The sequence below is a fragment of the Dipodomys merriami genome, unplaced genomic scaffold (assembly GCF_024711535.1).
Source record: "Dipodomys merriami isolate MVZ:Mamm:240054 unplaced genomic scaffold, mDipMer1.0.p SCAF_40, whole genome shotgun sequence".
NCBI classification, from domain to species: Eukaryota; Metazoa; Chordata; class Mammalia; order Rodentia; family Heteromyidae; genus Dipodomys; species Dipodomys merriami.
Window position 1 is genome coordinate 7956179 of NW_027205604.1, and position 24813 is coordinate 7980991.

General features: G+C 42.8%; 1 protein-coding gene across 1 annotated transcript in view; it reads left to right on the forward strand.

Moving 5' to 3' along the window:
* Positions 1-1092: 1092 nt before the first annotated feature.
* Slc7a14 (solute carrier family 7 member 14) overlaps positions 1093-24813 on the forward strand; it is a 108066-nt gene continuing 84345 nt past the window's right edge. The window contains exon 1 of the mRNA XM_069991901.1: positions 1093-1184. The gene's annotated coding sequence lies outside the window, so the exon portion shown is untranslated. The remainder of the gene's footprint in view (positions 1185-24813) is intronic.

A 24813-nucleotide genomic window follows, 5' to 3' on the forward strand; every position in this document is an offset into this window, starting at 1 on the left:
ACTCTCTGAAAAGAAAGGGAAAAAAGCTAAAAGCTAAAAGAATTAGGGATGTGACTCAAGTAGTAGAGACTTGCCTATCAAGTGCCAGGCCCTGAATTCAATCCTCATTACACCACACACACATGCACACACACATGTACACACACACACACACACACACACACACACATACACACATCATCATCATCATCATCATCATCATCATCATCATCATCATCATCATCAAGGTATGTTTCTGGAAGTTGTAGAGGCTTTTGTTGTTTTTCATCTTTTGTTTTTTTGCTGGTCCTGGGGCTTGAACTCTGGGCCTGGACACTGTCCCTGAGCTTTTGTGCTCAAGGCTAGTGCTCTAACACTTGAGCCACAGCACCACTTTTGGCTTTTTTATTGATGCTTCACTGGAGATAAGAGTCACACAGACTTTTCTGCTCAGGCTAGCTTCAAACCACGATCCTCAGATCTCAGCATCCTGAGTAGCTAGGACTACAGCAGGAATAAGATCATGTTCAAATCCCTTGACAATCCTGTGGGGCAAGAGAAGAGAGGCTAGGAGAAATTAACTGCTCCAAAGTGGTAACAAACTGAAATCCCTCTTGGGTCTTCAAAAATCTCCAATCCCTGGCCTTTGCATATGTAAGACTGTGGTGAGCACCAGGCTACCCTTGGTCCGCTTGAGGACGGAAATCGATCTTCCCATTCTTTCTTTCCAGTAGTCCAGAGGGGTTGGGATGAAGTTTAAGGGCAGAAGAGGCAGAGGGAAGCTTTCGGAGTCCAGGAAGCAGGCTGGGGTGGCAGGCTGCAGATCCCTTCCTAACACTCGGGTGGACCATGGTCCCCAGTCCTGGCCCCTGCCGCCATCCAGGCTGCACCTGGATGCCCGGAAGTCCAGGGGGGAGTCGTGGGTGGCAGGCTGGGTGGAGTGGGAGGACGAAGAGGAGGGAGGTGGGGGGGGGGCCGGGACGCAGTAATGTTAGGGGCTGGCCTGGTCATGTGACTCCGGGGGGCGGGGCGAGGCGGGCGGGCGCGGGGAGGGTGCGGAGGGGGCCCCATCTGAATAATTGAGGAGCTGCTCGCAGCGGCGGCCGCCTCCGGCCTCCCTCTGCCACCGCCTCCACCCGGATCCCAGCCGCAGACAGCCCCGCGCCCTGCGCAGACCTCTCTCCGGCCGCGCGGCCCGGCCCCCGGTGAGTGCCGGGCCCCGCTCGCGCCTCGCTCCGTCCCTGTCCGCGACCCAACGGGAGCCCGATCGGGGTGGGGAGTGGGGGGGAGGAGGAAGCGGGAACATGGCGCGGATTGGCGAGGGCGCCCTCCGGGAAGGGTCCCCCCGCACCCGAGAGGAGGAAGGAGCTGGCCACGGTCTGCCCAGCTCGGGCGGGGAGCCGGGCCCACATTGCACCCGCGATCGGGGGTGGAGGGGGGGCGTCAGGCTCGGGGGTGCGATCCCCGGGAGCTGCACGGTGGGGCGGGAGCGGGCCGGGAGCCGTGTCCGGGTCTCCCGGGGCCCCGTCCTCCCCGCCTGGGCACCCGCCTGGGCACGCACCCGCCTCGGCTGGGCGGCCGCGGACAGAGCCCCAGGAACGGCGGCCACCGAGGAGGGCGGGGGCGATGTCTGCCCTGCAAACTCTTCCGAGGGACTCCGGCTGAGCGGGACGCCGCGCCGAGGGTCGTGCGCTGCAGGGGCGTCCGCGGCCGGCGGACAGCGACGCGAGGGGCACGGGACGGGACGAGGGTCCGGGGCCGCTCCCCGCCCGGGGCGGGAGGAGGGCGCCTCCTCCCGGACCCCCCCCCCCCATCGCACGTCAGAGCCAGAGGGCCAGCGCAGGGCTGGGTGGCCCCCGAGAGCCCTTTTGGCTCCTGAGTCACCAAATGCGTCTTTGGAGACGGTGATCGGAGAGTGAGGAGCCGGTGGGGGAGGCAGAGAGGAGATGCGGGAAGGAAGGATGGAGCGGCCGGGCTGCCGCCTGCCCCTGCCGGTCCGCATCTCCCTACCTGTGCGAGGCTGGGCTCGCTGAGATCCAGAGAGGCACACGGGGTCGGGCCCGGCGAAGGGCACAGTCGCCCGAGAGGCGTGGGCAGGCGACTGGCCGGAGCCGGCCCAGGGCCGCGGGAAATGTGGGTTCGGGGCTGGGGAGCGCGCGCGGCGCGCGTGGGGCGGGGGCGCTGTCCGTGGTGCTGAAAGTTGTGAGCGGCGCCGCCGGTGGCTTTCCGCCCGCCAGCCCCGCTGTCCTGCGGGGGGCGGGCAGCCGCGAGGTGGGGGGGGGGTCCACTAACAGGGTGGGTCTGGTGTGGACCCCCTGGGTTTCTGCTTGTCTGTCCTCCCGCCTCCTCCTGGCACTTTTAGGAGGAAGAGCAAGAAGCTGGTGTCACTCCAGGATCCAGCCTGCTTCACTTGGGCGGCTGTCTTGCTGTCAGTAAAGTGTTGAAAACACAGTTAAGGATTCCGTTTTGGTAAACATGGTTGTGGCTTTCAGGAAGCAGAGCGTTTCAAAAAAAAAACGGGGGGAGTGGTTTCATTAAAAATGAGACTGGGATTTGTGTTTGGCTCCCCTCCCCCCCCTTTTCCACACCCTCCTCCCCTCCCCACATGTTATAAACAGATATAAAATGTTAAGTCGCTTAGTGTGTTTCTTTTCTTTTCTTTCTGCCGGGTGTGGGGTTTGAACTCAAGGCCTGGATTCTGTCCCTGAGCTTTTTCTGTCTCTGAGCTCTCCCACTTGGAGCCACAGCTCCACTTCCAGTTTTCTGGTGGTTAATTGGAGATGGGAGTTCCACAGATTTTCCTGCCTGAGCTGGCTTTGAACCTTGATCCGCAGATCTCAGCCTCCTGAGTAGCTGGGATTGCAGGCATGAACCACTGGCACCCACCTTTTCCCTTTTTAATGTGTGTCTTTCACATATCATGGGAAAAGCAGCATGTCAGTTTGGGGAAGCCATGTTATAAGACTATTTACTGAACATCTACTAACTGCAGGGTAATACTATCTTATCTAAACTTCACAGTCATTGCTAACCAGAAGCATCACATCGATAATAAATTTCCAGTTAGGAATCTTGAATCCAGTGTTTGGATTTAAATTCAAGTCTGCTTTTCCTCCAATATCCAAGCCATTTCATCTCATTCTGGTATTTGGCTTTGGATAGCTGTTGTAAGGGAATAGAGCTATATAGCTAAAAATAGCAAAAGAGGGAGGCTTGCTTTCTTTGTGTACACACACACACACACACACACACACACACACACACACACACACACTATTGTCTCTTCCAGTCCTTTCCTCATATACCATTCACCTCCCACCTGTTCACACAACTTGAACTTCAGTAAAACAGAAACAGGCTACAGGACTAAATCAACTTTTGCTTGGATGAACCACAGGAATACAGGAAGTATGAGCACCAGAGCCCACAGGTGATTTCATACTTAGAATTATATCATTAAGTTTAGGGCTAGAATAACCTGAAAGATCTACCCATACCATTGTGCCTGAAAATATCTTCCATGCTCATCCTTCTTTCATTATCTTTGACAAGAATACCAGCATCAGTAAACTATATTCAGTACTACATCATAAACACCTAAGATATAAGCAGCCTACTTAGCTGTCTTTGCTTTCTGCTTCCTCTGTCTGGTTTACTATTCCAGTGTTGTCTGACCCAACCTGCCTGGTTCACTATGATGAGCTTCCTTAGGAACAGGTTCCTTGTGGCAGCAATTCACCACAGGAATGACACAATGTCAGCTCTTCACTTGCCCTTCGATTGTCTACACTTCCTCTTCCCCTCAAAATGATCTTCCTCAAATCAGTTTCCCTAAGCACCTTCCCATTCTTTCAGAGGGACTTGGGAGAGTCCCTGATAAGATCTAGGTGGAAGCAAAAATTGTAAATGCTTACCACATGCAAGGCTCATCCATGCTGTCTTTTCATCTCGTTTCATTGGATTCTTTCACTGAAGCTGCAGCTCACTCTTAGAGCAGATCCTGAGGTTCTGCTCATTTCTTCCTGTTTCTCTTTCCATCCTTGGGTAAAATACCATCCTTATTAGGTAAGGTCCTATAGTCCTAGTATTTGCATTGACATGAAGAATGCTTTATGCTATATTGATGGTTCTTACCCTGCTCGGATATTTTAGTTGCAGACATTCAGATTTATTTCAAAAGGCTGCTCAGTTCTTTTATCTATTTCATATTTCAACAACATATTATCCCCCATTTAACCCTTTCTTAATATGTTGATATGCCTTTGTGTTGCTAATGCCAATATTCTGCCTCAACCTCCTCTAGAGCTAATTAATGCATACCAACAATTAAAGAATAACCTCACTAATTGATTCCTCAAAGGTGCTATTTTTCTGGGATGTTCTGGGCCCTGAGCACCAGAGCCTGACTGTTTAGAACCTCTCTGTTCAATATGATAGCCACCAGTCGCATATAGTCATTCAACTTTTCAGAAATAAGTAGCTCAGTCACACCAGCCAGATTTCAAGTGCTCAGGATGTGCTGAATGGCTGGCTACTTTATTGGATTGTGCAGGTGTGGAAAATTTCCATCACTATAAAAGTTCTGTTGGACAATGCTGCTTTAGAAAGTACTAACGAGATCCTTACAGCAATGAAGGGAGGAAATCAAAGCTCTACGACGCTGCTCTGAAGCATCTGCCAATAAAGGAGAAAAAGCCACGTGCACCTAGCACATATGTCTCCTGCACCCCCAGGCACCCAGGACCATTAGGCTGGCAAGGAGAGCACATCCTCTGTTTAAGGTGCTGGTGGTTCCTGGAGTTGTTTCATATATGAATCCCCTCCACCCCCTTTTTAAAATCGGTAATGGGCCTTGAACTTAAGGACTAGGAATTGACCCTGAGCTTTTTTCACTCAAGGCTAGCACTCTAACATTTTGAGCCACAACACCATTTCCAGGTCTCTGCTGGTTAATTTGAGATAAGAGTCTCACTGACCTTCCTCTCTGGGCTAGCTTTGAACTGTGATCCTTAGATCTCAATCTCCTGAATAGCTAGAATTACAGGCCTGAGCCACAGGATTTGGCTCATGTATTCCATTTTAAATGTACATTACAATGTCCCAGGAATGGAGTTTGCTGGATTCCTATATTTCATTTTAAAATATAGTGTTGCTTTTCCAGAATTCAGGTTCATGAATCATATTGTGGTGTGTGTTTGTGTGTGTATGTCTGTGTGTGTGTGTCTGTGTGTGTGTATGTGTGTAAATACCATAGGATCTGGGATAAGTAGTAGGTATACCAATTGCAAGAAAAAGCCATCCCAAAATTTTATCCTTTTATTTATACAATGTTGATACGAATTTCTATAACCATCTCAAAAGGCTATTGTAAAGCTAAAAGTGTAGCAGTATGAAATACTTTGTAGAGAATAATTGACTAAAGTTGGTGACCATTTCATATTGATATGATGTCATATAAAACTAAGGTGGTTTAAGTTGAATATGTTTCTAAAGGCTTTTCATCTTTGGTATGAATACATTTGCCTTTATTGGGATTTATTTCACTGAAAAGTAATTTGTTGAAATAAATTGTTTGTTAAGATTTCTGATTGGCTAGATTCTATTTAAAATGCTATGAATTGTTAGTGATTTATTTTATTTGATCTCAAACATTTCCCTCTGGAGTAAAAAAAAAAAAAACTAAGAAGTTTCAGTAGCTTGAAATAGCTTTTACCTTTAAACTAACCACGCTAAGTGATTTTTGGGTAGTTATCCTGACATGATATTAGGGATTTCGAAATAACAAAAATATTATTCATCTTCCTGAATAGGAGTGGGTGAGACAGGTACTTAAAAAGAAATATTTCTATTAGTTGCTAATTGAAATAAGCGTCTTTAATTTCACAAATCAATCTAATAAAAATAATTCTATTTCATATATATATATATATATTGATAAAAATAAAAGTAAAATCATTTCAATGGGCTGAATGTTTGAGGTTGCATTAAGAATTCTGGCCTTGACAAAGGAGTGTTTATATTATATTTTCTTCAAGTAAAATCTTTGGTGTCATAAGTAGAACTCTCTACACCCATCTAACATTTACTCCCAACTTGAGACATAGTACCTACTCCTGTACCTTGTTCAGTGTTTTTTATACCCCCCGTGGAATGCTTTCCACATACCATGTTTAATGGCTGACATTCAAGAAGAGGGCCTGGAAATGAAGTCATTCTGTCAGATGATTCTTAATTATATTATATTGATTGCAGTTCATCTTGGAAACTCTGTGGTGCCATTTTGCTTATCTATTTATCTGTCTATGAATCTTTCTATTTATCATCTATTTATATGTAGCTAGCTAGCTAGCTATCTGTCTGTCTTTCTAAGTAACTGACTAGCTATTGGCAAAGCATCTGAAAAATCAAAACTAAAGTATGGTCAAAAGGCACTTGATTCTGGTTCATCTTTTCTGACAAGGTATTTCCTTTCTTAGGGATTTAAGTCTTCACAAAGACTTTACACTGTCCTTGTAAGATGCTTTGCTAGGGCAATAGCTGAGCCATACTCTTAGTCCCTGGTGTTTGGCAAGCATGCCATTCTCAGGCCTTGGTTTCCTGTGGAATTATGTTACTGAAGGGAAAAATGAATAAACCTGTCAGCTCTGGCCTCTCACAGACCACGTTGGTTTTAATAACAATCATGTTATCGGAAAGTTGTTTATTCAATTGAACAGCCTGGATTTTAGAAAGGAAAAAAATACCATTACCTCAGAGCTGAAAAAGAAGTTAATTTTCCAAGTCTGTGGCTTAAAATATTTCTCTAATTTAAATTTTTTTAAAAAAAGAGAATTGACAAAGTAGCTTTTGACAAGCCTTCTTGTAGCTTGTTTTGATGGCTGAGATTTCTGATTGGCCAGGTTCTATTAATAAAATACTCTGCATTGTTTGCGACTTATTTTACTTGACCTGGAACATTTCCTTCTCTGGATAGAAAAAAAATAGGCAGCCAATAATGTAATTGAAAATTTCCCTATATTGGCACAGAAATGCCATAGTCAAGGGTGTTTGAACTCCAGTAAATATTTGGTGAATTGAAGCCATTGTTCCAGATTAGTTCATGCCATACACTCATCTTTCCCATCCTATCAAGAAATGAGTTCCTTAGGCACTCTATTTTAGCCAATAAAACAGAAGACAAACATAGAATTTCAAATTTTACCCTGACAGCCATACTTCCAATCTCTCTAAGGACATAGGTGGTACTGGCCAAGACAGAGACTGCCCCTCAGAATTATGTCTTGCCATTTATGTAAGTAAGTGTTAAGTATCATTATCATTGCTGTTATTACTATTATTGTTATCAGGTAAAATGCTAGCATGAAATGTCAGAACTTCTAATAAATAATTTACCAAGGGAACCAGTGATACATTAGCCACAAAGTCTTATATTTCACCGTGATGAAGCAACTTCATAAACTCAAAGCTTCAATGAATGTGTGTTCTTTTTCACTTTACCTTAAAAAGATGCATGCCATTTTCCCCCCTAATCATGCTGATATTGGGGCTTGAACTCAGAGTCAAGGCACTGTCCCTTATCTTTTTTGCTCAAGATTAGAGCTCTACCACTTGAGCCACATATCCACTCCTGAGATAGGAAGTGGAGATAAGAGTCTCACTGATTTTCCTGACTAGGCTGGCTTCAAAATTTGATCCTCAGGCCTCAGCCTCCTGAGCAGCTAGAATTAGAGACATGAGCCAATGTCTCCCTGCCATGCCATTTTCTTGAGAGAATACTTGGTCATCCTTCATGATAGCAGGAACTGTTATCCCTAAATCCAGAAGCATAGCTCAGCATGAAAACAAATATTAATTAGAAGGCTGATGGCATCAGTTTGATGGATCACAGAATAGCATTCTTTTTCAGGAATATCAGAGCCTGCATTTAAAGGGTTTTAACTGGTGAATACCAACAAAAAAAAAGAAGGAAAAATGGGTAATTCTATGCCAGCAAGTCAATAAACAAATGCTTAGAATTAACTGATTCTCATTTGGCTGAAGGCAAAATATTCCAACCCAATAAACTGACTTACAAATGAGCAAGCTGGTGCCCATGGCTGCTTCAGTTTTTAAATTGCTTGTTTTTCTTTGACTGGTTTCAAATCAGCAGCAGATAGAGAAACAATTACACCCAGGTGTTTGAAAATTCTGTTGACAGAATGGTCTTCATAAGTTTTCCACTTCATTAATTGTTCACTAGAGGTTATATTCGCATAGAATATTATCATGCCAAAAATTTGTAATTATCACATTGCCTAACTCTCTCACATGACAATCAGAGAAGCAAGATTTAGGGCAGTCACCCTAGGTTAATAATAGAGGCAGAAGTAAGACTTTGGTCTCTTTTCTCTCCTTCCGTATGTGTAAACACCATGCATCTATTCATTGGTCATGAACAGTTTAGTTAACAAGTTTTGCTTCTCTTATGAAGCTTATTAATGATTTTAGAAGTAAGATTGAGGAACTATTTAGATTTTAGGTAGTGCTACAGACACAAATACCCTATACTCTGCCTCATTAAACCTAGAATCAAAAAGAAATCAAGATGCCAGTGGCTCATGCCTGTAATTCTAGTTACTCAGGAGGCTGAGATCTGAGAATCATGGTTCAAAGCCAGCCTGGGCAGCAAAGTCCGAGAGACCCTTATCTCCAATAAACCACTCAGAAAACCAGAAGTGGCATTTTGGCTCAAGTGGTAGAGCACTAGCCTTGAGCTGAAGAACTGAGGGACAGCGCCCAGGCCCAGAGTTCAAGCCCCATGACCAGCAAAAAAAAAAAAAAAAAGTCCGAAGTGGAACTGTGACTCAAGTGGTAGAGTGGTAGCCTTGAGCACAAAACCTCAAGGACAGCACCCAGGCCCTGAATTCAAGCCCCAAGACCAGCACAAAAATTTTCCTATTTTATATAACTATTTATTGGGTGCTCTGACATTTCATGCTAGTATGTTACTTGACAACAATAATCGTAGTAAAAATACTGAAAGCTAATATTTACTGTGACCTTAAAAACAATTATCCCCATTTTATAGATGTGAAACCGATCTGCAGGTAGTTGAAGAACCTGAATACAGCTATCAAATTTGTGCTTTTTTTTTTTGTCGGTTTTGGGGCCTGGGCACTGTCCCTCAGCTCTTCAGCTCAAGGCTAGCACTCTACCACTTGAGCCACAGCACCACTTAAGGCCTTTTCTGCTTATGTGGTGCTGAGGAATCAAACCCAGGGCCTGATGCATGCAAGGCAAGCACTCTACCACTGAGCCACCTTCCCAGCCCCAAATTTGTGCTTGTAACCCCCATGCTTCATGACTACTGGAAAAGCACGAGTCTCCCAGATAAGTGATAGGTGTCATTTATAGTCCACCAAAAATTCATAAGCCCCTTCTTCATGATACTTCTATTTCAGTTTCATTTTCTACCTAAAAGAGCAATCAAGAAAGTGAATGGATTGCATTGTTACCATGGGTCCACCTGTATCCCTATTTAAGCATTTTGTTTTTTCCCTTCCCCTCCCCAAATTATACAAGATGCAGGGCACCAACATCAAATACAGTGAAAACAGGAGTTATACCATAGGGAACATACAAAGAAGCAAAAAAAAAATCACATGGTATGTTTATGCACAAGACACTATGTTGAAAAAACGAACTTTACAATTTAGGGGAGAGGGGCGGCGTGAGTGTAGTTGTGGAGATGGGAGGGAAAGGAGGGTAGGGGAAAAACAGAGGAGGAGGCAACAATGCTTGATAGGAAATGTACTCATTACCTTGCTCATGTAACGGTAACCCCTCTGTACAGTATTTTTTACAATAAAAAATGTATATATAAAAAAGAAAGTGAATGGAACTGAAGATTGTGATTTGCATGTTGCTGTGCGGAGATATGGATTGCTTTTGTGTAATGTGGTTTTTTGCTGTTGATACTATTGATGGATTTTCAGTGGTCCAGCATCGAATGTTGGTGCTCTGCAGGCAGCTGCATACAAAGAAGGCCTCTACTGTCTTTCCCCAGGAAGCGTGGACAGCTGTACCACCAGAAATGGTGGTACACTACCTTTGGGGCTACAGAAATCAGCCCACCATGACCTCACTGTTCAGGGGAGTCTTCTGACTTCTGCCTCTGGGAATTTGACAGAGTGACAAGCTAAAGAGCTAAGAAGGTAGAGAAGTAGACTTCCTAGAATGTCATTTCCTGGAGGCAGGTCTAGATCAAGAGTAACACTATACCTTCCCAAATCATGTTTTGAAACTCATTCTCTTCCCATGAAACCTATGTGATTAGTCATAAATATACCACAGCACCTGTCTTTGTTGCTGTCTTTGCTGCTATGGATTTTTAATGCATTTTAATAGATTTGAATGCATTTAGTACTTAATATGGCAAATCAGTTGAGAATGTTCTGAATATATATCTATATATTCACATAGATAGATAGATAGATAGATAGATAGATAGATAGATAGATAGATAGATAGATAGATAGATAGATAGATAGATAAGCTGTAATTCCTGGCTTAGTAATTGACCTACATATCCCACTGATACAAAAGGCAATTACAGAATTCGTAACTCAACTTGTATCTCTGCGGTTTTCTAGGTATTTTGTGGGGAGAGAAATGATCTAGGAGTCAGAAAAGCTGCTTTCTAGTCTCAGCATCAAATTGCTCTGGCTATGAAACTGGAGCCAGTCCCATTCAACTTCTTTGAGACTCAGTGTCCTTATCTTAAGAAAGGAATAATTGAATCTATCCCCTCATATCACAAAATGCCAAGAAGATTGTATTTGTTAGAACTCCTTGTAATCTAGTCAATACAAAGGAAAGGGATAGGTTTTACCATCCTTTCTCCTTCTTTGTAAAAAATAACACTTAAGTTGCTGATATCCAGTCCTGAACTAAGGTTAGGAGTTACATCAATGTCTTTAAGAAAATTATGAATCTACATCTGGAAATCCATAAAATTATACTTAAAATATAGGAGGACTCTTAATTTCTAATAATTCAATGGTTCTCAACCTGGCAGTAACACTACCTCAGTAAGGGATTTTTTTTTCATGGACACAGGAGGAAGGGGTTACTACTAGATTTTGATCATCAGAGCAGAAATACTTAATAATACTGTACTACACAGAACAATACTGCAGAATAAAAAGTGTTCCACCCCAAACACTACTTGTACCTTTCTGTCCCTGAAAACTACTACTCATTGTCCCTAATTTTCCAATTTTTGGAAACCAGGAAATTTACTTCCGGTAGAACCTATCCTTGCTGGTGTGAGCTTTAAAACAGATTAGAAGCATTGCAAGCTTCCAATAGTTTCATTGAGAAGTAAAATAGTGGGATCCTTTGAACCTCAATAATTTTAAAAACATCTTCCAGAAGCTTCTACAGGAAGTCCTCAACAATTTCCTTAGAGGCAATCAGTCCCAGGAGGTTCACATGGCCGTAACACAAGGCCTAGACTAAAGGTTTGGATTTAGGGACCCCCAAATCAGTAGACCCTGTTTCTGAAAAATACCTTCTTTGCAGTTTATTGAGGAGACATTGGATTCTAGCCTTACTTTATAAAAAGTCTGGATCTAGCTAGAAAACAAACTTACAATCCTTGCCCTCTAGTTACCAGTAGAAATTTGATGTTCTGGCCAGTGGAAACTGCACTAATTATGTGTGCAACATGACACATGCCCCCATATGGCACACAGGAATCTCCAAGGTCGATCAGGAAGAATAAATCACCCCTCAGAGACAAATTACATTGGAAGGGTGCTTTGAACAGTGTGTAATGTTTTCGTAGGTGGGTATATGAGAGGGAAGGTCATTGTGGAAGTAGGAACAGCCTCACAAAGGCTAGAAATGTGAACAGCAACAGTATACGTGCAGGACAAGGTGCTTACCTGGTTGGGTTGCCTGCCTGGAGATCATATTTGAAGAATTGTGAGGAGAAATGGATGGATTCATTCAGGCTGGAGTTTATTCTTTGAACCATGTTTCTAATGAGTATTTTAAGAATATTGTGGGATTCAAGGCTAGTTTCACAGCAGACATCAGAAATCAAGGAATGTAATCTTGCAACTAGAAGAAAATTCAGAAAATCATTTCAACCTTTATTTCCTGGGCTTTTTTTAAATGGCAGAAGTAATTAAAATCCAGAAATATTAGGTGATTTGCTTCAGATCAGCTCGCAACTTCGCAGTAATACAAAGCCTAGAATCCAGTTCATCCACAGAGCTCTCTGCCCTGCTTTGTGCCTCTTCAGACATTATATTCATCATTGGATCATAAGACAATATCACACACAGTGTGATCATTAGGTATTGGTGAAGCTCTGGGTTTTCCATTGCTCACTATTATTAGTTTCTTCTTTACAACCAAGGGGAGATAAGACCCGTGTCTCCGGCTATGCCTGCAGGCAAGCATCCTGTTCAGAAACGCAGACACACAGCAGCCCAGCAAGTGGGCACGACTCTCCTCCCCCACCTCACACATCCTCCACAGACTCCTCCCTCCAAACTGCCAGAGATTATACAGGCACAGCCTGAACAGAAGGCATCTTAATCTCCAGTGATTCTGTAAATAATATGTCGTTCGTGCCTGTGTATAAATGATCACAGCCTCTCTATTTTCTAGATGAGGGAGCCTTCAGAAAGATGAACCTATGTATGCCCAGAGACATTGCAGATCAGATTTCAGATTCCAGAATGCCAGCCTTTGTTTGTCACAGGGCTAATTTTTTTTAACCCATCTGCACAATCCTAATAATTTATCCAAGTTTACAGTCTTAAAGTTTGCTTCATCATCAGGTGAGTCTGCACATATTTAGGTTTTATGGGATCTGTTGTTTCCTTTGGGCTGCCTTTTCTCTATCTTTCATCCAATAGAAATCATCTAAGCTTATTCTATTTATGAGCGTGAGGCCCAGAGAGCTGGAGACACTTGCCCAACTTTGCACAGCTAAAATTAGTATTGTGTCTAGAATCACAGCCAGGATACTGTGTTTGCTTGTACAACAAACTGCACTTTCCCAAGCAGAGGTAACAGCATTTTCTCCCTCTAATCCCTTCACATTTGTTGTACCACACCAAAAGGATGGGTGGAGGTTCAATCCAGGACCTTATTCATAATGCCTTCCACTTATTATCCCTCCCACTGTACAGGCCTATTCATCACAAGAGAAAGCAGGCTGAGGAGGAGTTTATGGTACTTGCTAGTTATGAAGATATTCATGATCATCAATCAGGCAGCGATCACTACACATACACACACACACACACACACACACACACACACACACACACACACACACACGCCAGTGATCTCCAAACAGTGGAGGGCAGGAAGGGTCCATGGCTCCCATTATTTGAGAATAAAGCAAAGGTTACTCAAAGCCAGCTCTAAGTGGAAGGTTACTAGAGACTGACTGTTGAATAATGAGGGAGATTTAAGCAAGACTAGTCATGGCGTAGAAAATGAAAACAGGTAACTTACAAGATTAGGCAAGATATGTTGCCGAATTAATCAAGATAATGTATTCCGTTTAGCATGAGTTTACAGTGATAACATTTGTTTTTAAACCATGAAACTCGATTTTTCTTGTTTAAATTACTTCTGAGAAACCATTTTAAGACAAAACCAGAGTAAGAGATATACAATAGAGGGGGGAAAAAAATCTCCCAAGCATTACTTTCTCTGGCAAGGATCTGCCCAAGGCTCCTCACTCACTGGGATTATTCTTTTCTTCTACCCTTAAATTAACGTATATTATTTGTACAAAGGAATTTATTTCATTGTGATATCTCTACACATATACTTGATGTATTTTGACCAAACTCATACTCCCCGCTTCTTCTCCACTCTGCCCTCTTTCTAAACCCACCTCTAGCTGGTTTCCATAATTTATTTTCATTCATTCCCAGAGCTTCTTAAGGTACAGAAACTCAGGTTGGTTTTCAGTTCTGTCAAGAGTGAATGAAGGGGGCCGGGAAGGTAGATCAGTGGTAGAGCACTTGCCTTGCATGCTCGAGGCCCTGGGTTCGATTCCTCAGCACCACATAAGAAAAAAGCCGGAAGTGGCGCTGTGGCTCAAGTGGTAGAGTGCTAGCCTTGAGCTGAAGAGCTGAGGGACAGCGCCCAGGACCAGAGTTCAGGCCCCACGACCGGACCCCCCCCAAAAAAAAAGAGTGAATGAAGGGAAGGCATGCTCCCAAATCCCAAGAGACCCAGTGGTATCTTGCCACGTGCAGTAGGAGACATTCATGGATGTTGATCAAGTTGTTCCCTTCCTCCTGTGAAGCCAGTATGAAAACCAAAGGAACAATTGGTGGTAAAGTGAGCCCTTCAGCCACACCGGCTCAGGGGATATGCCAGTCAGGGAGCAGCAGATGTGTAAATCACAAATTCTTTGTGAGAGCCCTCTTGCTAGAAGGGTTTCCTATCAAAGAAGGGGTCTTATTCCTTCTTTTCTCCAAGTGGAGAAGCACCAAATTCTTTCAGTTTAAAAATAGAGATTTAGCCTCCTCCTTTGTTTCCCCTTCCCATCCTTTCCCATCTTCCGCCCCCGCCAATCCTCCCCCACCCCCACCCCCACCCCCACCCCCCACCCCCCGCACCAAAGTTGTAAAGTTCGTTTTCGACATAACGACTTGTACATCTCATTATTGCAATGGATCCACCTGTATCCCCATTTAAACGATCTTGCTCATGTAATTGTAACCCCTCTGTACAGTATTTTCACAATAAAAAATAAAAATAAAAGAAATTAAAAAAATAGAGATTTAGAAGTCAGGTGCTTGTAGCACATGCCTATAATCCTAGCTATCTAGGAGGCTGAGATCTGAACATTGTGGTTTGAAGCTGACTCAGGCAAGAAAGTCCATGAGACTCTTATGTCTAATCAACTACTCAGAAAAAGCTGGACGTGGCTCTGTGGTTCAAGTGATAGAGTGCTAAGCTTGAGCAAAAGAAGCTCAGGGATAGTGACCAGGCCCTGAGTTCAAGCACAGGACCAGCACACATACAACAAAAATGGAGATTTAGTTGAGCATGATAGTGCATGCTTGTAATACCACCACTTAGCAGGCTGAGGCAGGAGGATTATAAATTTGAGACCAGTGTGGGTTACATGATAAATGATGCTGTCTCAAAAAAAAAAGATAAAGATTTTATCTAGTCTACATGTGACTCTGATTTCTGTTAGGATTCTGCTCTAACCATGCTATAACTCCATAACTCATAGCTTATCTTGTATTAGTGACATGGTATCTCCTTAGTAGGAGACTAATTATGAATCAACTAATCATGAATCAATCATCTGGATGGCTGAGTTGTTTCTGTGAGGGACAAATGCCTTCCATGTTGAGCTCTGTCTGTTCCTCTTCTGAGGTTCCGGTTTTGTTGGGTGTCCTGATCTGGCTTCTTGAGCAGAATCTCCACGTGTGACCCTGACATTTGAAATTCTATCTTTTCATCACTCAATGCAGAGAACAGTCATGAGGCAGCTATGACTCATCTTGAACATGCAGAAGGAATCAACTTTCAAAAGGATTTTGGAAGAAAAAAATCAGACAACATTGTTACTTCTAAAAGAGGCCAAACAGCCTTTCTGACTATTTTTATTTTCCCCTTGAGCTGACTGGTTACCCTGACACGAAGTATACAGACAGTCTGGGATTGATTTTAGGCTCTACTCTAGTCACAAAAGCTTTTGACACACTTTCTACTCCAACAGGGAACGCAGCGGAAGAAAACATCTGAATGAATACACACTGTCATGCCAGAAATGAATTCTTAATATAGACAACTGAATTATGACATTATAGAATTTAACTGTCAAAATAGAAACAAGACTTTCCTGCTCTCATACTATCTTAGTTAATAGCCTGTGTTCTTCCTTTTACACTCAACTCTGTTCCATCCATCAGTTTTACATAAATGCTATGGTGCCATCCGAGTACTTTGAGAATCCAGGTGCCACTAGGCATGGGAGCATCATGATGTAATCTCTTTACACATCTAACTCCAGGATGACTTGGACCAATATGACATCATCTCTTTAGACATGTGGCTCCTATATGACAAGAAATCAAGTGTTCTCTTTAAAGCCAAGGATAGGCTGGCAGCTATGTCATAATACTTCTGACAATATTAATGATCATTCACACTTGCTCATTTCCTCAGATGAAGTAAGTATTACTGTTTTCATTTTAAAAATGTGGGTTAGAGAATCTAAATGCCTTACCCAAAGTCTCAAGCCAGAGAGGGTTTGGATCAAGAAATGTTACTTGGTCAGACACTCCAAATCCTTCCACCTACCCTGTTCAGCCATGATTTTATTTGTGTGTGTGCGCACATGCGTACACACACACACACACATTTGTACACATGCTCCAGTCCTAGGGTTTGAACTCAGAATCTCACATTCTCACTTGGATATTTTGCTCACCATTTGGGACATATCTCAACTTCTGGCTTTTTGCTGGTTAGTTGGAGCTCAAGAATCTCACAGATCTTTCTGGCTTCATACCAGGATCCACGGATCTCAGACTCCTGAGTAGCAAGGATGACAAGTGTAACCATTGGTACATGGGTCATCCATAATTAATTTTTTTTCTCTGAAACAGATCAGTCCTAAGGCCCTGGTATGAATACATGGGTGGTGAGCATGGATTCCAGGTCTGTCATAACAGAGGGGTTTACACCCCAAGTGCAAAGATTTGGTGTGTGACTTTGGGCAAGCTATATATTTTCTAAAACTCAATCATTCCACCTAAGAGAGAAGCAGTATCTCTTTTTTTATAATTTATTCATTCACTCAACAAATAGTCTAAAAACAAAAGCTTGTGGGGGGTTGGGAGAAGATGAAGTCTTCATTTAACATTAAAAGTAGCGACTGCAATCCAGAGTATTGTTGCTTAAACAAAAGCAGTCTGACATTCCAGTTGCCTAGGCTATGCGTAAGATGATATTCAAGACTGGTTGTTTTGGTGTCATTTTGTTAATTAGTGAAGCAATTTGAATTTTCTTCTCATAACTGTCAAGGAAACAAAATTACAGGCTCAGCTGGCCAAAGTAATGCACATTGTTGCTTAGAAAAGTAGAGACCAGACTCTCGGGACTCCTCTAATGGCTCATAGAAAACAAATTTGCCCTAAACACTTAGCAGTGTGCTCTATGTTTTAGAAGTTCATGATATATTTTTATGTGCCAACAACCCATTTCTTTCGGAAAAAGCTGAGATGGCTTGATTACTCAAGACTAATAGGCTGTAATCGAAGGCCTGATAGCAGAAGGAGAATTTATTAAGCAAAGTAGGAGATCTGAAGGGAAAACAAGTCATTTAAAAAGCCATTCTGTTCCGATTAAGACTGTGCTAAAGTTTCATCTTGCTGATGGGTTGGAGTATATTAATATTGAGTGGGAGAATAACAAAAGTTGTCAATAAAATAAAGAAATAGAGGGAAATAGTATGCTTTCAAAAGTACGGGAAGGTTTGGGCATTTGCTGGGTAGTGAAAAGTGACATTACCTTTCCAGTTTCTCCAATAAAAGCTTGACCAGTGTCCTGAGTGTGGGAATAATAAGTGCATAAAAATAATCAGCTCTTCTGGACTCGGAATCATTCCATTTGTCCTTAGTTTCTCAAGACCACTTGTAAAAGGCATCATCATAAAGCTAATGAATCCTACCTTCACCAAGGCTAGAGGACTCTTATATTCAGAAAACCATGTTGAAGCTTTTCAGACCACCTTTCTGCTCTTCAGAAAAGGGAGAGGAAGCCTGTATTAGTATGAAATCAAAAACAAAAATCAAGAGGAAATCATTGTCATTAGAAACTAAAATAAAGCTGCCAAGCTAAACTCGCAGCTCAGCAGGCATTCGGGGCCAATTTCTAGTTTTAAAAAATGAGGATGATACCCATTTCGCAGGGAGTCCATGACCTGACCACATCACGCCGCACAGAGGAACTGTTTCAAAATTGCTTTCAATGTTAATATCAAAGTCTCAGCCTTTGTTGAAAGTAAACTCTAGTGTAGTCCTCTCCAGGAAGAGTTTTGGAGTCAACTATTTGCAGTATTTTAGAGAAGCATTTCATTACAAGCTTAATGACAATTAGATGAGCAAAACTCTCCTCCCCTGGACACTGAATACTGAGCTAATATCACTAAATGGTAAGCCACAGCCAATGGACGCCACCAAAGGTGGCTGTGACCAGAAGAATGATGGAAGTGAGTGAGATAGATGGAGAAAAGGATAGGGACAGACAGACAGATGGACTGATTGAACTACAAATCAGGTCAGGAGATTAAATGGTGGAGATGGTATAGGATAAAGTGCATTTCACCACTTGTAGAACCAGGGGCCCTTGTTGCCTTGTGGACTAGTGATAAACCACATCATTTACAACTTGTTTGTGAAGATCCCAACTCCACAGAGAGAGAGACAGAGACAGAGAGACAGAGACACAGAGAGACAGAGAGACAGACAGAGACAGAGACAGAGAGACAGAGACAGAGAGAGAGAGAGAGAGAGAGAGAGAGAGAGAGAACTCCTTTCTCTCTTGGGCATCATGAGGAGGCCTCCATTGGTGGCCCCTTTTCTCTGTCTCGCTGGTAGGAGTTACTCTGCTTGCTATAGAAGAGCAGAGGGTAGAGAGGGAAAGACACTGGATGACCTCTGCACGCTTGGAGTGCCAGGGAAGCCCCAGCAAAGGTACAGTGGGGCAGTGGTTTCAGCTCAGTCTACCTCTGGTTGTGTGACCCTCGCCTTACACAAGCCCCCTTGGGTCTCTGAACCTGGGATTCCTCCTCATCTGTAAAACAGAAAAACCACCACAGATCCTTGCTGTGGCTCCTTTGAGCTTGGAGGTGTATGACATCAGCAGAACATTATCCATTTAAAGATGCATTTAATGGATCATATTCAATTCAGTTTAATTCCAAGGATGGACCGCTGTATGAAATGCCAACACTCCACACTTTGTTTTTCTACCCTTCGTGGTTTGGTTTTTTTCCAAATCCAGTATTTGGTTTTTTTCCAATCCAGTATTTTTCCCCCTTTCCACGGTGACTTCTTTTTCTGGTGCCAGCAGGGAAGGGGTTGCTTCAATGGGACAAGAAGCTGAGTTCATCTGTTTATCCTCGGGTCAGGGAAGAGCCAAGGCCCAGCCAGCTGCTCTTCCTTGCACTGTTCTGCTAGTGACCCTTGACCCTCCATCAGCAAGGAGAGGAAGTTGAACTCATCTTCCTTTTGACGTTTTTTTAATTACTCCTTCCTCTGCCAAGCAGAAGGCTCCCAGATGTTCTAGAAAACACCCCTCCTGATTGCCCTCAGGCCCAGCAAGGTGATGGGGGTGACTGTTGTCACTCTCTTCTCCTAGGAAAAATATCAAAGAGGAAAATGATTCAAGCCCATTTTGCCCTAGCTTAACTTGCAAATAGCCTCTGTGCATGTATGTGTGCGTGTGCACTCTCCCCCACACACACAGCTTCGACCTCCTCTCTACAGAAGTCCTACTTGAGTGTGGCCTGCAGGTTCCAATATGTCAGCAGGATCCTTGTGGCTTTACTTGCAAGGAAAAGGCCAGGTTAGAATACTCACACGTCTTTTCTTCTACTGTTGCATTTGGGAACAATTACACCTTCCCTTTCTCTCATCCACCAGAGCTACAATCAGAAGGGTCTTCCATGCCTTCTTACTTTCCTCTGCAACCATCCCCGGGCAAGGGCGTCCTTCACCCACTGCTTGGAAACTACACCATCTGCTAATGCCAATTTGGCTCTTTCTTTTTGAGACAAGAGACATTGCTCTTGACATACTAGGACAAGAATGTAGAATGTCTTTTTTTGTGGTCCTAACAACCTAAGGAGACTAGAGGTTTCCTCCTGACAATCTGGAATGCTACAGCAAGTACCAGATTCTTAAGGTCCTGGAGATCCTTTAACATAAAAGAAAAATACCAAGCTATGGATCCAGCCCAGATGCCCTACAATAGATGGGTGGATTCAAAAACACATGCAGTACCTATACACAATGGAATTTTACATAGGCATTAGAAAGAATAATCTTATGTTACTTGTAGGAAAATGGATGGACCTAGAACAAATCATGTTAAGTGAGGTAAGCCAAGCTCAGAGAAACAAACAACACATGCTTTCTCTCATATGCAGACACTAGGCCTAAAATATACCAGAACATAATAAATTATACATTACTCTAGGCATTCACACACAGTCAGACCATACATAAGAGGACATTCTTAGGGGAAGGACATAAAGGCACAATGCCTACGTGCATTAACCATCTAAAATAACATTTATGGACACTAACTGCAGGAAATGGAAATGAGGTTTTCCCTCTGTTGCTGTTTTTGTTTTCTTTTCTTTTCATGTTGTTTGTTCATTTGTTGGTTTGGGGGAGGGTAAAGGGGGGGGATCACACAAATCAAGGGACAAAGGGTAAACAAGTGTAGCAGTGGTACTCACTAGACATTGTGTGGCAGGGATGGATGGGAAAAACTGGGAGACAGTGAGGGAAGGAGTGACATTGTCCAACAAGAACTATTACCTGACTTAGGTAACTTTAACCACTCTGTACATTACCTTTATACTAACAATAAAAAGTATTAAAAAATAAATAAAGAAAAACAAAAAAGCCCACTTAATTCCCAAGATAGGCCTATAGGAAACCTGGGTTTGCAAATAGCCCAAAGCTGGTACAATGAGGAAAGACTTAATCACCAAACACATGCCATAGAGAGGGCAAGTTACATTACAATTAGAGACAGCAGTGGCTTGACAGTAATCACCTGGAGTAATATTAATAGTTTCTGTATTTTATTGTAGTATGTACAGGCACTTCACATGAATTAAGGTAATTCATCCTACAAATAGCTGTTACCCTCGTTTTCTGGGTAAGGAAACCATGGCTCAAATAAGCCACAGTGTGAACTCGTGAACAAGGCCACAGATCAGTGAACTGCCCTGCTTCCTAGGACTGCTGCCTCTAACTAGCAATGCAACCAGAGATGCATTTGTGGCGTTCCCAATGCCTTGTCTGTAGAATGAGTGTCGGCTCCAACCGCGGCCCACTTGTGTGCTTCCATTCCCTGTCTGTGAGATGAGAATGTCAGATCCAGTCATTCCTGCCAGCTCCAGCCCTAGCACGTGTGCTGTCTGGTCCACATGCGCCTCATTCACAAAGGAGGTGGGGGGGTGCTGACATCTACCCTCATCACCAGAGATTGCTCACAACAGGAAGTGCCACTTCAGATGTACTGGAAATGACTCAGATATCAGTCTGTTCTCCAGAGAGAACCTATAATTCATATGACTGATCACCTTCTGGTCAGGGCTGGCTTAAGGAACTAAGCTTCTATTCTCCCCCCACACCCTCATCCCACGGCATTGTGATGGCATCAACATTAGAGGGAGGTCTCACGCTCCTCCATGCTGGTCACTGGCATGCTTAAAGGGACAGTGACTCCAAAACAAAACGGAGAAAAGACAAGAATTGTGTACCCACACATGCTTTTTCTATTAAAGCCCACTGAAGGACCTGTGAATTGTAGATGGAAATACTTCCAGCCAAGTACGTTTCATATAATAAAAGAATCACCAGATTCCTACTAGTTGTATGCTTATGTTACAGTCCCATCAAAGACTAAAATATGGTGCAGGAGTAGATACCAAATTGAATGTACTGGGAATCAATGCAGATGGAAGCAGTTCAAAACCAAACAGAGAACCTTGTTATTTAATTTGGAATTATGGTATCTCTGTACAAAAGTTTTCTTTACACCCAACCTTCAAGGATCAGTGTTGGTTGAATTAACGTGAGCCCATCTTGTGTGTAGGAAGAGGCCAGTGCGTGGGAACTTGTGCAGAGGGGGTGGTGCATGCTGACCGGTGGAGGAGAGGCAGGCGGATGCATGAGGAGGTCCAGTTAGAGAAGCATCATGATCACAAATACAGTGAAAAAGTGGAAGGACAGTGACAGGACAGAAGATGACATTTGATGGGATTCTTTAACAACAACAATAACCAAAAAGCTTCCTCTAAGGTGCTTCTACTCATCCAAAGTATCAATAGAACATGAAATGAGTGTGTCAGAGCCATCTACCTGTCGGAATTTACTGGAATTCCATTCATAATATCCAAGAAATGGAAACAATGTAACTGTCCATCCACTGATTAATGATAAAGGAAATAATGCATATGCACACCCTGGAATGCTAGTCAACTGCTTTAAAAAAGAGAATGAAATCCTATCACTTGGTGTAGCATCGATTGGACCGGAGGTCATTATGTTAAATACAATTAAGTCAGGTGAAGAAAGACAATAGCACATGACCTCACTCCTAGGTAGAATCTTCAAAAATCTTGACTAAAAAACTGAGAATAAAGATTGAATAGTTATCAGAAGCTAGAGAGAGAGGTAGGAGGGAGGCATAGAGGAAAGAGGCTAATCAATGGATTCCAAGTCATAGTTTTAAAAGGAATAAGAAGCCAGGCATGTTGGGGTTACCTGTAATGCCCTCTACTTGGGAAGCAGAGACAGGAGGACCTTCAGTTTGAAGCCAGCCCAGGCAAAGATTCTGAGCCCCTATCTCAGAAACAAAATACACAAGGCTTGGGTGGTTGGTTCAAGAAGGCCATCTGGGAATCTTGTTCCAGTCTCTGTGTATTATCATATTACCATTCATAAATATGCAATCAGAAACATGCATGGATAGCTTTTCAAAGTTTTACCACTTTTCCACATCATGTTTTTCCTTTATTTTTGGTCTCAGTCCTGTGGTATAAGCAGAGCAGATATACCACATGCACTTTGTAGACAAAGACACTGGGATTCTTAGAGGCAGAAGGACTTGTCTAACAACACACAATTTTTCTACGAGTTTAGGTCAAAGCCTGGCATTCTTTCTGACTCTTAGTCCAGTGCTCCTTTTATGACACCCTAGGAAGAACTGAGGTTTGAGGCAAACAAATCAAATCCATTTGAGCAGAGATGGCTTCTATGTTCTATGCAAAGATATAACAACAACTCCGACTGGAAAGTGTAAGGACCATTGAACAAATATTAAGTATAAGGTTGCTAGGTTCTAGATTAACTCTGGAAAAAACACCAAATACTGAACCAAGCCTGTGTCCAGGATTATTTTGCCACAAACAGGAAGCAGCAGAGGAAAAAAAAATGATAGCAATGGGGAGAACTTTCAGAAGCCCGGAAGATCCATCCAACAAGGAAGGCAGAGGAGAAAGAGTGACAGAAAACACAAGAACTCAAGAACACGCACCCAAGAACAACCACTGTGCATCCTCGGTAGACTCCAAGATGGAACTAGGAGCTCTGGGGGCAGGGATGAGGAACATTGGCAACACAGTAACAGATAAAGGTTCATGTTTAAATGCTTTCAAAATGCTTTGAGACAGAAAAGACTGTCAAGTCTTTTTTTTATTGTTATTGTAAAGGTGATTTACAGAGGGGTTCCAGTTATATAAGTCAGGTCATGAATACATTTATTTTTGGACAATAATAGCCCTTCCCTCAAACTTTAAAAATAGAAATGAAGCATAGGTCATGTCCTCAGGGAGCTAACAGCTATGAGGTCAAGACTGTAAAGGGATTCTAAGGTAGAAAATGTGCTTTCAGAAGTCAGGGTAGCATAATCCAGCCTGCTCTGGAGGCAGAGACAGGAGGATGGAAGGTTGTGTTTGTTCGTTTTGTTTTAATTGTATGCCATTTGAATTCTTTATTAGAATGTTCGTATTTCCTTAACTGCTTTTTATTTAATTTTTAAAATTGTTAGTATAAAGGTGATGTACAAAGGGGTTACAGTTGCATCCACCAGGTAAAGAGAGGATGGAGGTTGGAGGCCAGTTCCAACAAAAGTTACTGTGACTCAATCTGAAAAACAAAGCAAAAGGACTGTGGGTGTGGCTCAAGTAGTTGTGAGTCCTTGAGTGCAGTCTCTACTACAGGTGTTTTCACTGTATTTGATGTCGGTATAATTTGTGGAGGGGAAGGGAAAAAACAAATTGTTTAACTAGGGATACAGGTGAACCCATTGCAACAATGAGATGTATAAGATGTTATGTCGAAAAAACTTTACAACCTTGGTGGGGGGGGAGGATGGGGGGGGACGTGGGGGTGGGTAATGGGAAGGGGAAACAAAGGTGGAGGCAACAATGCTTGATAAGAAATGTACTCATTATCTTGCCCATGTAATTGTAACCCCTCTATATGGTATTTTCACAATTTAAAAAAAAGTGATATTGCCCACTAAAGCTCAGAGAATGAAAAAGGGAAAGCATTAGAAGGAAATGGAGGCTCAGAAGAAAGAGAAAAGTAGGATGAAGTGACTCACCATAGGCATTCAGGTGTGTGGGGTATCTTCTCTCTATGTACAATTACAAGTGCCAGATATGTGGTAGAAGTGGTTTTGGATAGGCCGGGGTAAAACAAGTCAGATGAATCAAGGATAGCTTATCACTAGAAATGAAAAATACCAAGCTCAGAGTTTCCATGTTATCCATTGGCAGGAATCACAGCGCCAGGCCACTTTCTGCCCTTGATGTTGTTTCTCATGACCTGTAACCTTGGTCTAGTGTGTGTAAGGTATGAAGAGCTCTGAAGAGAAATGATGTTATTATACGTTGTGTGTGCTCACCAGCATCTAGTGTCAGCAGACTTTAAAATTGTTGCTTAAAGAGCAGCTTCAAATAATTCATAAAATCTTTCCATGAGATTTTTTTATGAGTCTTTGAATTTGATGATGATGATGAAGGTGTTGATGATGAACTCAGGG